This window comes from Heterocephalus glaber, unplaced genomic scaffold, assembly GCF_053883595.1.
Source record: "Heterocephalus glaber isolate CG9 unplaced genomic scaffold, H.glaber_assembly_v1.0 deba00001553, whole genome shotgun sequence".
Taxonomy (NCBI): Eukaryota; Metazoa; Chordata; class Mammalia; order Rodentia; family Bathyergidae; genus Heterocephalus; species Heterocephalus glaber.
This window is the reverse complement of record NW_028258344.1, coordinates 10286420-10301601: the sequence shown is the minus strand read 5'-3', so window position 1 is coordinate 10301601 and position 15182 is coordinate 10286420. Positions and strand designations below refer to the sequence as shown.

General features: G+C 35.6%; 1 protein-coding gene and 1 pseudogene across 4 annotated transcripts in view; both read left to right on the top strand.

The window, feature by feature from the left end:
* Positions 1-15182, top strand: part of Pde7a (phosphodiesterase 7A) — a 169077-nt gene that overhangs the window by 38004 nt on the left and 115891 nt on the right. The gene's annotated exons all lie outside the window — the stretch shown is intronic.
* LOC147824134 (small ribosomal subunit protein uS5 pseudogene) overlaps positions 1-15182 on the top strand; it is a 63572-nt pseudogene that overhangs the window by 30503 nt on the left and 17887 nt on the right. The window contains exon 1 of the transcript XR_015442714.1: positions 1-15182. This exon is cut by the window's left edge and continues 30503 nt beyond it; it is cut by the window's right edge and continues 17887 nt beyond it. The product of XR_015442714.1 is annotated as a small ribosomal subunit protein uS5 pseudogene (transcript).

Here is a 15182-nt window from a genome sequence, read left to right as displayed (position 1 = left end):
TGGGCTCCCACAAACCACTGGTTGTATCGGCTAAAAGTTTTTTAGTTGTAAGTAGCAGAAAACTTATTCCAAATTCCTTAAATGATTAGATTTACCAAAAATCTCAAAGTTGACTGACTACTGAGTTAGGTTAATTCAGCAGCTCAGAATCATCTCCACTGACCCATGCTCTTTGTTTCTGTGTTGCTCCTGTTAGTATGTTAGAGTTGTCCTCACTCTAGCTCCATCATGGTTACTAAGTGGCTGTGGCTTTAATAATTGCATGTACCCACACATGTCAACTTCCAAAGGAAGAAAAAAGATTCTCTTTCTTTTGTATAATTTTAAGTACAAAGTTGCAGAGCTCCCAACAGACTTCCTCTCTTACCTGTTTGTTTCATATAGCCATTTCTAAACCATTTCTTGGCAATCAAGATGAAACAGGTTATTATGTTGGACCAGTCAGAGGCCACTGTTCAGGACTGAGGCTGAAGTCATATTCCCTGAAACACATGAGTGCCCCAGACACTAGAACAAAAATTTGCTTCTCTAAAGAAGGTTTATACAGCCAATAGTTTTGCTGTACAGGGCCTGGAGATGGCACTCATATTACTAGCTTTAATATGTATTTTATTTTGATAATGTGTGGCTAATTTTTTCATTTAGAAAAAAAAATTGCAACGGGTAACATTCTTCACAGCTCATTCTTTAAAGCCAGTATTAGCCTGATACCAAAATCCACCAGACATCACAAGAAACAGACTATAGACTATATATTTTAGGACTAAAATTTGAAGCAAAATACTGTCAAACCAAATCCAGCACATAGAATTTTACATCATGAGCAAGTAGGATTTATCCCGAGTGCAAGATTAATTTACCATCTAAAATCAATTAATGTAATAGTCACATAAAAAGAATAAAAACAAAAGCCACATGGTTACCTTTATAGATACAGAAGAAGTCTTTGACAAAATTCAGCACCCTTTTTTTTTCATAAAAATACCCAGAAAACTGGAAAAAGGAGGAAACTTCCTCAGGCTAATGAAAGGCTCTACAAAATGCTGGAGATTAACATTATGCTTAATGGTGAAGCCTGGATGCTTTCCTCATCATATCATGAAAAAGATCTGTATGGTTGCTTGTGCTATTTCTATTGAACATTGTATTAGAGGTTCAGCTAGATCAGTTAGGCAAGAAAAAATAGTAAAAGACCTCTAGATTGGAAAGGATGAAATAAATGTATCATAAATGCTGTGATCATCTATAGGGAAACTACTAAGGAACCTACTAAAGAATTATTAGAACTAGTGAGTTCAACAAAGTTGCAGGATGGATGATTAATATACATATTCAGTTTTATTTCTGTATACTTGCACAACCTTAAAATGAAATTAAAACAGTTTTACTTATAATAGTATCAAAAAGAATACAATATTTAGAAATAAATTTAACAAAAGGAGTCTAAAATGTATTCTGAAAATTGTAAAACATTACTGAAATTGTAGATTAAAATAAATGACAAAAGGGGGCAACCCACTTTCTGGTCCCCTTTCTGTCTCTGTCATTAGAGAAAGAAGCTATTTTTCTCTCATTAAATTTTTCCTACTCTTAAATAAATGACAAAATATCCAATGTTTATGAATTGTAAGACTTGATATTGTTAAGATGCTCCTCAAATTGCACTACAGATTGCATAAAATCCCCAAGGGTAGAAGATTACGGTTTACTTCTCTGTAGAGATTGATAAAATAATTTGAAAAGGTATATGGAATGGCAAGGAATCCAGAACTGTAAAAACAATCTTCAAAAAGTGGAGAACAAAGTATAAAGGCTCACACATGCTGATTTCCAAACTTACTACAATCTAGACAATAGTCTAGACAATGTGGTGCTGGCATAAAAATAGACACAGATCAATGGAATAAAGTTGAAAGTCCAGAAATAAACTGCTGTATCATAATCAAATGATTTTAGGGGGTGGGTACTGGGGATCAAACTCGGGACCTTAGGCTTGCAGGCAGCAGAACCACTGGAGCTAAATCCCCGGCCAAGTCAAATGATTTTTAACAAGTGTGCCAAGGCCATTCGATGAGGGAAAGGATAGCCTACTGAACAGATTGTGTTAGAACAGCTGGATAGCCACATGTAAAAGGAATGAGATTTTTTTAAAAAGAAGTTTATATATTTATTTTTATTCATAGATTTTAGATTTACATAATGAAAACATCATGGGGAATTTGTACCTATACATGATGTATCTTGCTTCCTTTTTTCCCATTCCCCTCCTCTCCCTTCAACATCTCTTCCCTTCCTAATTTACAAAAGCTGTGTTTCTATTTTTTTCCTTCTGTTCTTTTTTTTCCCTTGTCCCTTCCTTTCCCCCTCCCCCCTCCCCTGTTCCCCTTCCCATTTCCCAACATCTATTATAAATTTTGATCTTTATTTACACTTTCAATTTCTCACACCAGAGTGGAATGATTTTCTGAACATGCTACAACTGGGATAAAGGCCAATTTTGAGCCCAAACTTTGGTAATCAGTAACATATGTATAAGATATTAAGGTACATGCAGAGAGGTGCCAAGAGACAGCCTAATTTAAGATTTGTATAAACATATTTATCTGGCAATATAAGTTAACATTTTGATAGGAGTTCACAAAGAATTAGAAATTTTAAATGTTCATATATGTACAATTTTAGAAATGAATTGCATACCATAAAATTTGGCATTTTAAAATAAACAATTCAGTAATTTTTACTATATTTGCAAGGTTGAATTTTCACTCATATCTAATTCAGAACACTTTCATCACTTGAAAATAGAAACTCCATTAACCTTAGCAATCAGTCCCCTTTCCATTTCTCCCCACTCCTAGAAATTAGAAATCTATTCTATGTCTATGTATTTACATATTGTATGTATGGGTTTTTTAAAAATCAAATGTAAAATAATTAAAAGTATTCAAGAATTAAATTGTAATCAGTTGGGAAACAATGTGAATATTTGTTCTATAGTATTCACTTTAATTGGTTTTAGATATTCCATATTTTTATGTGTATTATAAATCAGCTAATCTGTCTGTTGGACATTAAAATGTTTACAGTTACACTATTAATGCTGTAATGAAAATCTTTGTAGTTAAATATTCAAGCTCATCCATGATATTTCCTTAAGATTAATTCTTAAAAATACTATAGCTCATTAAAGTATTAGGTGAAGTTTGAATTCTTTTGAGAAACATTTCCAGATTACCTTTCAGAAAGTTTGTACCAATTTTTACTCAAATAATGATGTAAGGAAGACTTGTATGTATTTTAAATTGTAGTGATGCAATGAATAATTAAATTTTGTTTTAACTAATATAATTACTTCTCAGTTAAATGTTTAGTGGAATAATTTTGAAAAAAGGGCTTTCTGTTCAGCACTTTAGAAACTTTTCTGTTAACACAGTCATAATTTTAAAATCAAATGTGCTTGCAAATAACAAACTCACTGAGAGAGAAATTAGAGAAACAATCCCTTTCACAATAGCATCCAAAAAAATGAAATACCTTTTAATCAATCTAACAAAGGAAGTAAAAGACATCTACATTGAAAACTACAGTACTCTGAAAAAAGGAGATTGAAGAAGATATCAGAAAATGGAAAGATATCCCTTGTTCTTAGATAGGAAGAACCAATATAGTGAAAATAGCCATTCTTCCAAAACTGTTATACAGATTTAATGCAATCCCAATCAAAATTCCAACAGCATATTTCACAGAATTAGAAAAAATCCTAAAATTTATTTGAAACCAGAAGAGACCTAGAATAACAAAGGCAATTCTGGGCAACAAAGGCAAAGCAGGGGGTATCACAATCCCTGACCTGAAATTATACTACAAAGCTACTGTGATAAAAACAACATGGTACTGGCAAAAGAACAGACCTGTGGATCAATGGAACAGATAGATTAGAAGATCCAGAAACAACTCCAGACATATTCAGCCATATAATCTTTGACAAAGGAGCCAAACACTTTCATTGGAAGAAAGATAGCTTCTTCAATAAATGGTGCTGGAAAACTGGCTTCCCACATGTTGAAGATTAAAACTAGATCCATATCTTTTACCATGCACTAATCTAAAATCAAAATCGATCAAAGATCTAAATATTAAAACAGTAACACTAGAGCTGGTGGAAGAGAGAATAAGTAGAATGCTAGTGGAAAATACTACAAAGAATCAACAAAGGGGACCTCATCTTATTAAAAAACTTTTGCACAGCAAGAGAACCAACAGAGTGAAGAGACATCTCACAGGATGGGAAAAAATTTTTACTACCTATTCATCAGACAAAGGTCTACTATCTAGAATATATAAAGAACTCAAAAAAATCAGACCCCTAAATTTAAAGACTCAATCCAAAAATGGGAATCTGAAATGAAAAGACACTTCTCAGATGAAGAAGTAGAAATTGCAAATAAATGTATGAAAAAAATGTTCAACATCACTGGTCATGAAATGCAAATTAAAACAATACTGAGATTCCATCTCACTCCAGACTACTATCAAGAAATCAACCAATAGCAAATGCTGGCGAAGCTGTGGGGGAAAAGGCACACTTCTCCACTGTTGGTGGGAGTGTAGACTGCTGCAACCACTGTAGAAATCACTGTGGAGATTTTTCAAAAAACTAAAACTAGAGGTTCCATTTGACCCAGCTATTCCTTTTCTTGGTATCTTCCCCCCCAAAATTAAAAGCATCATACCACAGCGATATATGCACACCAATGTTTATAGTGGTAAGTTTGTAAATAGCTAAATCTAAATTGTGAAAACAGCCCAAATGCCCATCAACTAAGAAATGGATAAAGATGTGGTTATTTTATACAATGGAGTATTACTAAAATTACGAGCTTTAGACATTCATAGCTAAATGGATGGACCTTTAGACCATACTCTTAAGTGAAATAAATTGAACACATGTTTAAATATCACATTGTTTCTCTGGTGTGAAAAAACAAAAGTGCAAATAAGGACTAAACTGCATAATACATATTGGGAAATGGGAAGAAAATGTTCAAATGGGAATGGAAACAAGGGAGGAGGGACAGAGAAAGGAAGAAAGGGACAAGAAAAGTGAAAATAGCAGGAAAAAATGGAAACAAGAGTTTTTATACATAGCGAGGAGAGGGGGGAATGGGAAAAAAAGGCAAGTTGTACAATATACAGGTACAAATTCCCTATGGAATATTATCATTGTATATGCCTAAAATGTACCAATAAATTTTTTGTTAAAAAAAAATCAAATGTGCTTGAAACAGTACCTCAAATAAGCAAGGCTATTGGTACCAGCTTGTATTCCAGGTACTGAACAAGATAATCTTTAAATATGCATTATTTTTCAGTTGTTAAGTGCCTGTCCCATACCTAACTGGTTCTTAATTGTCCACAGAATGAATCAAGCTTTTCATCTTTATCAAATTATCTAGTTTTTTTTAAAGCTTCTCCAGTAAATCTCGACAACCAATTCTTTTGGCCAAAAATGAATGAATTTTATTTTTCTCTTTATGCCCCCATTTCGGAGCTGTTAAAATTGATAGAACAGGGCCAGGGAGTTAGCTCAGTGGCACCACGCTGGCCTCCCAAGTACAAGGTCCCGAGTTTGATCCCCGGTACCAAAAAAAAAAAATTGATAGAACTTTCTCAGAAGGGAAGGAATTCACTCTAAATTGAAAAAAATAAATTGGATAAAAGTGTGACAGTGGTAACACCAAGGCTGTCTTCAGGAAATTGTATTTGGTTGGAATTAGGAATAAATACAGTGTGGAAATGAGATGATAGGGTTAATTTTTTGCCAAGAGATAGAATTTTTAAAATGGTGTTCTCTATCTTGTGTGTGTGTGTGTGTGTGTGTGTGTGTGTGTGTGTGTAATAGAAAATATGCTGAAGGGTAAGGAAGGATGAATGGTAAGGTGCTGTATATGCAATTTGATGAGTGTTGCATTATGCTCTTTGGTGTATACTTTTTTAAAACCTTGATCACAGAGATTTTTCTTATCAGTTTGAATTATATCTACTTTTAAAAATAATGATATGCTAGTGAACTGAATGATCCCTATCTGTACTCTAGTAGGCCTGTGGAAGTGGCAATAGTTCCCAGCTGATGGCAGCAAATCCAAGGAGACTGCAAATTTGCAAGGGATTCAAGAATTCCATTTATTTCAAACATGAATTTTAGAAATACATATATGCATTAGAATTTTCCAAATATAAGTACCATAAATACTGTTTTGATTAAATGAAATTCATTTAAAAGTAACTACCAAATTCACAATAAAGTTAAGGTTTTTTCTACTTTCTCAGTCATTGGCTACAGAATAAGACCTTTCATGTGAGAGCTGTAGTATTTTGACATTAAATCGGAGTTGTCCAAGGAAAGAAGGGAAAGGAAAAATTATGAGAAAAAAAATGGAAACAAATTCTGTGTAAATAGGGAAGGGTGGAGGGGGTGAAGGGCACACAGGTAATGGGGGAAAAAATAAGAACCAAGTTACATCATGTACAGGTACAAGTAACCAATGATAAATATAAACGTATTGTATACCTAAAATGTACCAATAAAAGAATTTAAGCAAAAAAAAAAAAAGAGGGGTTGTCATATTTCAGATTAAACACCATGTCTCATCTAAGAGTAAAATTGTGATTCAGACTTTGAAATAGTTGGACAAATATCTGACTTTTAAAATTGTTAAATGCACTCCTAATTATTTATACAGACCACAGAAAACTGGCTATTACTGTTGAACACCATGAGTACTAGCTAAAAGAAATTTGAAAAGGAGAACATATTGTTCACACTTTTACTCAGTGATAATTTTATGTACTTTAAAAACTTCATCTGTCTCCAATAATTTAGAGAAGTTGTCAATTTAAAGAGTAAAGTCCATTAATGTCTGCTCAGTAGAGGGACAGCCATTTTTAAAGAATTTGAGTCAAGTCTTTTGTATATTTGAATACATTACCACAACATTGATTAAAAGAAGTTAGAGGATTTTTAAAAGTTTGCAAATTTTAGTTAATAACTCTTTATCTTCAGTGTGCCAGAGAATTGGATGAGAACATCTTGATTAAACTCCTGTATCTTTACATACAAATGCCTATTCTTAACAACTCTGTGTCCATGTACTTTCCCATTGTCCTTGTAGAGAAAATTGAGGCTTGGAGTATAACTTGTATTGAGACCAAATAGCTAGAAAGGGTAAACCTTAAATATGAACTGTGATCAGGTGACCCAAGTCTAGTGTTCTGCTCCAATTTTAACAGATTACTTGTTGACATGAATTTCAGACTTAAGAGAATTCCAAACTTTAAGGAATGGTATGAAAATATTTTCTATGCATTTTTATGGTGATAAAACATAGCTAATAAAAGACTTGTCATTTTAATTATATTTAAGAATACAATTTGGGCCAGTCATGGTGGCACATGCCTGTAATCTCAGTACTCAAGAGGCTGAGGCAAGAGGATTGTCTGGAGTTTGAGGTCAGACTTGGCTACATAGTGAGTTCAAGGTCAGCCTAATTGCATAGTGAGACCCTGACTCAAAAAAAACACAAAAGAATAAAACGACCTTGCTGCAGACAGGCAGGTCTGCCCATGCCCTACCGAGGTCCTGAGTCGCACAGAACATGCCAAATCAGCCCACGGCAGACCAGCAGGTCTGCGCACACCTCACCTAGGTCCCCAGTTGCTCGGAACACACGCCGAATCAGCCTGCTGCAGACAAGCAGGTCTGTGCATGCCCTAACAAGGTCCTGAGTCATGCAGAAGACACCGAATCACCTGCTGCAGACAGGCAGCCACCTGATTCCACAATACAAAGACGCAGAGGACACCAGACCACCAGACCACTGTTCCCGGCCCAGAGGTAGGGCCTTCTGAGCCGTTGTGCCACTGCTCCTGGTCCAGAGGAAGGGGCTTCCCAGTCACCATCCCTCCCGCTGCTCCCAGCCCAGAAGAAAGGGCTTTTGGGCCACCTTCTGTCCCGCTGCTCCTGGCCCAGAGGAAGGGGCTTCTGAGACACCATCCCACTGCTCCTGGTCCAGAGGAAGGAGTTTCCCGGACACCATCCCTCCGGCTGCTCCCAGCCCACAGGAAAGGGCTTTTGGGTCACCATCCCTACCGCTGCTCACGGCCCCTGTCCCACCTCACCCAGCTCAGAGGAGGTAATCCATGCAGGTGCTAAAAGCCCCCCGCCCCAGTAGAAATGAGAAAACATGTAAATAAGTCTCAAAACCAGACTTCCAGATCACCTACAGCAACCCCAAAGGGAAATGAGATGGAACACTCTGATACTCAACCACCTGGACCCACTGAACTGGCAACAAAAGGGGATCTGGAAAAAATGAAATCAGAAATAATTTCTCAGATAACAGGAGAAATCATGTGCAAGACATGATTAATAAATCTAAAGAGGAGCTCAGGAACATGATGGAATCCCAACATAAGAAACAAATGGAATCCATAAAACAGATGCAAATAAATTTCCAGGAGATGAAAAACTCCATTGAAAGTCTACACAGCAGAATGAGGCAATGTGAGGACAGAATTTCAGATATAGAAGATAAGATTGCAATTAGTGACCAGGAAAAGAAAAATTGCTTCGAAATTATAAGGGAACATGAGAAATCAATCCAGCAGCTGCTAGATGATGCAAAAAAGAATAACATAAGACTGATTGGAGTCAATGAAGAAACAGGAGAGAGTGCAGATGACATAAAAAACCTCTTCACAGAAATAATGGCAGAAAACTTCCCAAGCAGGGGAAAAGAAGTTGACATACAGATAAATGAGGCATATAGGACTCCAAATAGCCTTGATCAAAAACAATCTGCACATAGGCATATAATTGTTAAGATTCCAGAAACTCAACAGAAGAACAAAGTTCTACAAGCAGTGAGAGAAAAGAAACAAATCACATACAAAGGAAAGCCCATCAGAATCACAGCAGACTTCTCAACACAAACCATCAAGGCAAGAAGAGCTTGGAGTGACATATTCCAAGCCCTAAAAGAAAACAGCCTACAAGCCAGATTGATGTACCCTGCAAAACTATCTTTCAAAATGGATGGAGAAATAAGACAGTTTCATGACAAAGAGCACCTTAGGATCAAGTAGATTTCAAACCAACACTGATTAAGAGAGATGAAGAAGGACACTACATCCTTGTAAATGGAACAATCTAAGAGGAAGAGATGACAATCATAAATATCTATGCACCAAACACTAATGTGCCCAACTATATAAAACAAATACTAACAGACATGAAAAGTCATATATGCACTAATACAATTGTAGTGGGGGACCTCAACACCCCACTGTCACAAATAGATAGATCAACTAGACTAAAAATAAGTAATGAAATACTAGAACTCAATCGAACTCTTGAACAAATGAACTTAACAGATGTTTATAGAGTCTTCCACCCCACAAAACCAGAATACACATTCTTCTCAGCTGCACATGGGTCATTCTCAAAAATAGACCACATACTCACACATAGAACATGTTTAAGTGCAAAGGAATTGAAGCTATCCTCTGTACATTATCAGACAATAGTGCGATGAAATTGGAGATCCATAGCAAAAGAAACTGTAAAAATTTCATAAACACATGCAAATTGAACAACACACTTCTGAATAACCAATGGGTCACAGAGGAAATTAAAGAAGAAATCAGACAGTTCCTTCAATTAAATGACAATGACAATACAACATATCGGAATCTATGGGAAACAATGAAAGCAGTCTTACGAGGGAAATTCATAGCAGTGAATACACATATTAGGAAAACAGAATGAGCCCAATTAAACAACCTGATGCTGAACCTCAAGCTTCTAGAAAAAGAAGAGCAAGACAACCCCAAAGCTCATACAAGGGAGGAAATTATAAAGATCAGAGGAGAAATCAATGCAATGGAGACTAAGAGAACGATACAAAAAATCAATGAAGCCAAGAGTTGGTTCTTTGAAAGAATCAACAAAATTGACAAATCTTTAGCCAACCTTGTCAGAAAAAGGAAAGAAAAGGCCCAAATCCATGCAATTAGGAATGAAAAGGGTGAAATTACAACAGACCCAGCAGAAATCCAGAGGATCATCAATACCTACTTCCAAAACCTATATGCCAATAAGATGGACAACACAGAAGAAATGGACAGATTCCTAGATACATATGAATTACCAAAGTTGAATGAAGAAGACCTAAAAATTCTGAACAACCCAATATCAACCAATGAAATTGAAAATGTAATTAAAAACTTATCAACTAAGAAAAGCCCAGGCCCTGATGGCTTCACTGCTGAATTCTACAAGACATTTAGAGAGGAACTGCTGCCACTACTGTTTAAACTCTTCAGTGAAATTGAAAGGGAAGCAATACTCCCAAATTCATTCCTGGAAGCAAGCATCACCTTGATCCCCAAAGCAGAGAAAGACCCAATGGAAAAAGAGAAACTATAGGCCAATCTCACTAATGAACATAGATGCAAAAATCCTTAACAAGATACTGCCAAATAGAATGCAGAAGATCATCAAGAAGATCATACACCCTGATCAAGTGGGATTCATCCCAGGGATCCAGGGATGGTTCAATATATGAAAATCAATTAATGTAATACACTATATCAATAGAGCCAAGGACAAAAACCATATGATTATCTCCATAGATGCAGAAAAAGCATTTGACAAAATCCAACATGCATTTGTGATAAAAACCCTACAAATAATTGGAATACCTCAAACTGATAGAAGCCATCTATGAAAAACCAACAGCCAATATCATACTAAATGGTCAAAAACTGAAATCCTTCACATTAAAATCAGGAACAAGACAAGGATGTCCACTATCACCACTCCTGTTCAATATAGTTCTGGAAACATTAGCCACAACAATTAGACAAGAGAAAGAAATAAAAGGAATAAAGTAGGAAATGAAGAAATCAAATTGTCATTATTTGCGGATGACATGATACTCTATATAGAAGACCCCAAGAACTCCACCAAAAGTCTTCTAGACTTAATAATCAAATTCAGTCAAGTAGCTGGTTAGAAGGTTAACACACAAAAATCAATAGCATTCCTCTACACCAATGACACACTGACTGAGAGAGAAATAGGGCAAATAATTCCTTTCACAATAGCATCCAAAAAACTGAAATACCTAGGAATCATCCTAAGGAGAGAAGTCAAAGACCTCTTCTCTGAAAACTATGGCATTCTGAAAAGAGAGATAGAAGATGATATCAGAAAATGGACAGACATTCCCTGCTCCTGGGTAGGAAGGATTAATAAAGTGAAAATGGCCATACTTCCAAAACTGCTATATAGATTTAATGCAATTCCTATTGAGATCCCAGTAGCATACTTCATAGACCTCGAGAAAATAATCCAAAAATTCGTTTGGAGCAAGAAGAGGCCCAGAATAGCAAAAGCAATTCTAGGTAACAGAGACATGGCAGGGGATATCACAATCCCCAACTTGCAACTATACTACAAAGCTACTGTGATAAAAACAGCATGGTACTGGCAAAGAAACAGACCTGAGGACCAGTGGAACAGATTAGAAGATGCAGAAACAATGCCAGACTCACTCAGCCATCTCATCTTTGACAAAGGAGCCAAACACCCTCACTGGAGGAAAGATAGCCTCTTTAATAAATGGTGCTGGAAAAATTGGGTTTCAACTTGCCAAAGATTAAAACTAGACCTATATCTCTCACCATGCACTAAACTAAAATCAAAATGGATTAAAGATCTAAATATTAAAATAGAAACTCTGAACCAGTTGGAACAGAGGTTTGGTAGAAACCTTGAAGACATCGGTGTAGGAAAAGATTTTATGAACAAAACCTCAGTTGCCTGTGAACTAGCACAAACAATCAACAAATGGGATCTCTTCTTACTAAAAAGCTTCTGCACAGCAAGAGAAACCACCAGCAGTGTGAAGAGACAACCCACAATGTGGGAAAAAATCTTCACCTGCTCTTCCTCAGACAAAGGTCTACTATCTTGAATCTATAAAGAACTTAAAAAGATCAGACCTCCCAAATTTAAAGACCCAATCCCAAAATGGGCATCTGAAATGAACAGACATTTCTCAGACAAAGAAGTAGAAATAGCCAATAAATACATGAAAAAATGTTCAACATCACTGGTCATTCGAGAGATGCAAATGAAAACAACACTGAGATTCCACTTCACTCCAGAAAGAATGGCTGCTATCATGAAATCAACCAATAACAAATGCTGGCATTGTTGTGGGGAAAGAGAAACCCTGCTCCACTGCTGGTGGGAGTGTAGACTGGTGCAAGAACTGTGGAAATCAGTATGGAGATACCTCAAATAACTAGGACTGGAAGTCCCATTTGACCCCGCTATTCCACTGCTGGGGATCTTCCCCAAAGAATTAAAAGAATCATACCACAGTGATATATGTGCACCCATGTTCATAGCAGCACAGTTTGTAATAGCTAAAACTTAGAAACAGCCCAAATGCCCATCAACTGGAGACTGGATAAAGAAAATGTGGTTTTTAAATAAAATGGAGTACTACTCAGCCATAAAAAATGAGAAATGAGAGACATTTATAGCTAAGTGGATGCACTTTGAGGCAGTACTCTTAAGTGAAATAAATAGGACACAGATGTGTAAATACCGAATAGTTTCTCTGGTGTGAGAAACTGAAAGTGTACATAAGGACTAAATGTATAATAGGTAGTGTGAAATAGGAAGAAAAGGGGCAAAGGGGAAGGAAGTGGGAGGGCTAGGGGAAAGGATAGAAGGGAATGAGATTAATATGAGAAAATGGAAAAATAGAAACAAAATCTTTGTAAATAGGGAGGACTGGAGGGGTTGAAGGGAGGGCTGGTCAAGGGTGAAAAATAAGAACCAAGAGAGAATATGTAAAGGTGCAAATTTCCATTGATGAATGTCATTATATTGTATACCTAAAATGTACGAACTATTAGAATGAATAATCGATAATGTAAAATAGGAAGAAAAGGTCCAAAGGGGTAGGAGTAGTGGGAGGGGCAGAGGAAAAGAAAGGACAAATGATGAGAAATGGAAAAAATGGAAATAAAATCTTTGTAAATAGGGAAGGGTGGGAGGGGGTGAAGGGAGGGCTAGGAATGGGGAAAAAATAAGAACCAAGATGCATTATGTAAAGGTACAATTCCCAATGAAAAATGTAATTGTGTTGTATACTTACAATGTACCAATAAAAGAATTTAATACAAAAAAAAAGAATAAATCTTGGTTTTGTTAAGTACATTCATGGTGTATTATGATCATCACCACTATCCATTTCCTGAATGTTTCCATCATCTCAAACTGAAGCTGCACCCCTAAACAATAACTCAGTATTTTTCCCCTATCTTAGCTTCTGGCAACTGGTATTATACTTTCTGTCTCTAGGAAAAAAACATTTTGTTTTGATGGTATTAGAGGATATATATTAACTTTTAAATTTCTTTGTGGAGTGCTAATTATAAATGCATTTCTTTTGAACAAGAAGTACCATGTACTTCAATGCCAATTAAAAGTTATTTTTGCATTCTTCGTGCTTTGTTATTATATTTTAAACAAAGCACTGTAATTATATATACTAAATACAGAAGGCTCCCTGTTGTCTTCATCTTATTTAATGTAAACAAATGATGTTAATTAAGAGAATAATTCATTTTTGAACCTCACTAAAATGCTTTTTATACATTGTTCTAGATAGAGCACCTTAAGTTGTATTGCAATTAGTCTTAATTTTTTTGTAATTAAGTTATCAAAATGGTAACAAATCCAAGAGAAACTATGTTTTTACCAGTCTGCATAAATTTATATCATGTTCTCCTGGCTAATAGTTATCAAATTGCACATGATTTGATTTAAGCTTTTAAAATAAGTATAGAGTATAATTATTATTGTTCATTGTATTTCACCAGTGGTTCTATACTTGGCAGATCTCAAACTTTGTCTTTTTTTGTTGTTGTCATTCTATTTACTCATGAGGTTCTGAAAAACCTAAAACTCAGGTTTGCCTTCTTTGACCTTCAGATGAAAGCCAGTTTCAGAACTCTGTTTATCTTGTTCTAATCCTTCCTTTTCTTAGGTTTCTTTTTTCCTGAGTATTCCTTATTTTTTTTTACTCACTCATGAAGTCATTTCAAAAGATGTATTCATTATGTTCCAGCATTTTCTGCTGTTTTAAGTGGTAGAATCAGTTCTTTTGAGTTAGTTCACTGTTTACAATGGAAGGGTTCTTAGAGACTTTGCTGAACAGATCCATTCACCCTGCCTAGTATATAGTAATGATAGGAACACAGACTTTGACTTCGTTAGTCACTATATAAACTTATTTTCTTCTAAATCAATGTCCATTTCAGAACTGAATGGAAGAGTTTTTAATATTAGTTGCTATTGCTTTCTTTCATTTTAAAGTACCAAAGGAACAGTGATTGGGAATATGATGTATTTGAATCAAATCTTTCTGTCTCCTAAGTCTAAAAGGTGACTCATTTTGGTATTTGTTGAGCCTTCTTGCCATTTCCCTTTTGTGTTGTATAGAGAGCTCCTTTTTTGGCTTTAACATTATTGAGATGTGAGAAGGTAAGGTATATTAATCTGTATTTATGTGTGTAAAACAGAAAATAGAGGGCAGTTGCTAGTTAGTTTGAATAATTACCATTTGTGAGTTTTAGCCTTTTACCCTTCTGCTCATCTTCTTTTCGTGACTTAAAGGTTTTGGGTATTGGCATCTTTTTTCTCCTTTTGGGTAATCTTACATATGGTCTTGATTAATAGAGGATTTCTCCCAAATCCCTCTTTCCAGCCCAGCTATCCTTCCAGGCCTTGAGACCCACATGCCTTACTATTGAATAGATATTTCCACTTAGTGTCCAAAGGCACTTAACCTTCTCCTAAGACATTAAAACAAATCAGCCTCTTAACACCCATCACTTTTCTCTGTCCACATGGCCACTATCTTAAACTAGGGCACCTCACTTCTGAATCAAGGTGATAGCCTTCTTACATGTCTCCCTAAAGACTGGAGTCTTCTACTGTGCTAAACCTTTACATACACTAAGACCCAGAGTATTTTTTTCAAAATGCAATTTATTACTCCTCTAGAAAAAAAACTCTTGGGAGTTCTCTTTTTTGTGTA